The sequence below is a fragment of the Hipposideros armiger genome, unplaced genomic scaffold, assembly GCF_001890085.2.
Source record: "Hipposideros armiger isolate ML-2016 unplaced genomic scaffold, ASM189008v1 scaffold_433, whole genome shotgun sequence".
NCBI lineage: Eukaryota > Metazoa > Chordata > Mammalia > Chiroptera > Hipposideridae > Hipposideros > Hipposideros armiger.
This window is the reverse complement of record NW_017731783.1, coordinates 1,705,427-1,708,347: the sequence shown is the minus strand read 5'-3', so window position 1 is coordinate 1,708,347 and position 2,921 is coordinate 1,705,427.

Here is a 2,921-nt window from a genome sequence, read left to right as displayed (position 1 = left end):
AAAAAAAAAAAAAGTAAAACTCTACATCTAAATACTTTTCATCATTCAATTGTAATTGTTTTAAGTATCTGGATTACTTTACTTAACAACAAATATATTATTTTAGGATATAGGCTATAATCATATTCCCTCTTTCTTCCTCTGCCCCTCATCTTAAAGATGTTACCACTAAACTAGAACAGTAAAATATGTAAAAGTACAAATTCAACAAATTTTGCCTAAATGGCACTTCCAATATTCAGCTACCCCTAGGGCAGAGCATAATTCCCTTTACTATATCCCCATAACTATCATTTTAGGAAAAGAAATATAAATTTTTTCATATACATCTCTCCAAGCAAGGCAATAGTAACTGTTTAGATTTTCTGAAAGCTTGACAAAAGTTACTAAGATATTACAGATGTTGATTAACCCTTCCATAAAATATAAGCAAACAAAATTAAATATAGTTCATGCTTTTTCCATTACTATGCCTTTAGTGTTTCCAGAGTGCCGTTGTAAAGAATTATTGGGTTGTTGAAAAAGTCATGACGCATTTTTGCAATGAAAAACATAGAAAAAATATGTCATGACTTTTCTGACAACCCAATATATCTACCAAAAGGTAATTATACAGAATGAAAAAATTCTTGCATTGTGTTTCCAAAATTGACAGATAGGAGAATTGGCAATAGAAAGTAATGTAATAAAAGAAGTCATTTATATTAAATATTACATTATTTGCAATAAATAAACGTTCTCCTCATTTTCATATTTAAGAATGGGACAGCTAATTCAGTGCCTTTCCTGCAGTATGCCATGATCATCAGTACAATAACTCATTCAGCCTCTGTTACTAGGTGTGTTGAGATCTTAAAAGCAAACAGAAGGAGAGATGAAAATATATTAGGATGAGGGAGCAAAGGCCAGGAGGAAATAATGTAAACATTTCATGATCTCCCAGCAGATACAAATCAACATGGTATCCTTGATCCAATATAGGTGGATGTCAATATTCAAAAAGACTAATAGAATGAATGGAGGTCAGAGCAGCAGGAAACTGTGCAAAACATGGAGGCAGGTTGTAAGGGACAAATTCTGCAAAAAAGGTAATGTGCCCAGGGTGAAGCAAGACACCAGCCAACAGCTGAAAGCTCTGGAACAATAAGCATCAGGGGGAGATTGCTAGCACCCCTGTCAAACAGAATTCAAGTTCTTGCCCAATTATACAGCGTGGATATACTCAGGAGTTTTGAGAATATTGGTGGGCTAAAGCTATAGCTTCCCAAGGAGTTCAAATTGCAGATATTTGACTAACTATTCACCTTACCTCCTAGTGAAGGTAAGGTACTAAATACAGATTTGGTTAGTATTGACACAAAGACTGAATGAAGCTACTTTTTCCAGCTGAAATTCTTTAGGACTTGATGCTGAACAGGGTTAAGGGAAGCTGAGATTGACATACTCTCTGCCTGTGATAGAAATAACAAATATGTGGCCCCAGGTTGCCTTTGGGGCACATCAAGATACAGCTGATATTTACAGAGCCTCCTTCTGCCTGCCATTTAGGTTATGTCCAGACAGAAAAATATGCCTGAAGAACAGTCCATCCAAAGCTTAACATTTGAGAACAGAATTGAATAAAATGCTATCAGATGGATACATTTTGTCTAAGCCAATCCTAAAATGATCCTCCCCTACAGAAGAAGGAGAAGAAGAAGAAGAAGAAGAAGAAGAAGAAGAAGAAGAAGAAGAAGAAGAAGGAGGAGAAGGAGAAGGAGAAGGAGAAGGAGAAGGAGAAGGAGAAGGAGAAGGAGAAGGAGAAGGAGAAGGAGAAGAAGGAGAAGGAGAAGAAGGAGAAGGAGAAGAAGGAGGAGGAGGACGAGGAGGAGGAGGAGGAAGAGAAGAAGAAGGGAAGAAGAAAAAGAAAAAAAAAGAATCATTCTGAAAAAGGTGAATTCTGTTGCACTATGTGGTCAAGGCATGAAATAACTGTTTCTTAAAATCTCTTCTCCAAAGAATAATTTACAGTCATGGTCACTAGGAAAACCTGCCTCTTCCTGGTGCTTCCACATGAGTAGAACCATTATGCTATGGTAACATATATCCCACGACAGCAAAATGTTGCCCCACGATTTCTAGAAAACTTTCCAAACGACATTCTCTTTGGCTCTACATTCCATCATGAAAGCTACATGTAGTTGTCTAACCACTGGGAAAAGCACATCCATTCTTTAGTCTTAAATCCACTCCCTTAATTTCAAGTGGATTTTTTAAAAATGCTCTCTTTACAACCATAACCCTGGTTGAGTAATAACTATTATGGGTTGTTTTAACAATGTTTTTCTCTGGGCATGTGATACCCTGCTCTGATCCTTAGAGCTGCCCTAGCTTCAAGAAAGTTACCGTTATTCTTGTTAATCTTGATTGTTTCTAAAATAAACTTCCTTAAAAATTTTAGATTTATTCAAAACTTTTCTGCCCTAAAGTTGCTCTGATTCTTCACTCATCAATTTCACTACTAGGAATTAATTCTAATGAAGTAATTATAGAGGAGAACAGAGACTTAGCTACAAATATATTTACCACAGAGTTATTAAAAGAATGAAAATGATTTAAAAGTTCAGGTATAGAGTTTGATTAAATAAACTATGGCATATTTAAATTCAAGAATATACAACCTTTAAAAATAATATGGAAGAATATGCAATAACATGAATCTTATTTAAAGTATACTGCTAAGTAAAATAAATCTGATAACAAAACTGTATGTGTGATATATTTATTCTGTTTTTAAAAATCATATATATTGGGTCGTCGGGAAAGTCATGATGCATTTTGCATTGAAAAACAGAAAAATACTTCATGACTTTCCCAATGACCCAATATAATCGCTGTTTGTATAACCTATTATATATATATATATATATATATATATATAT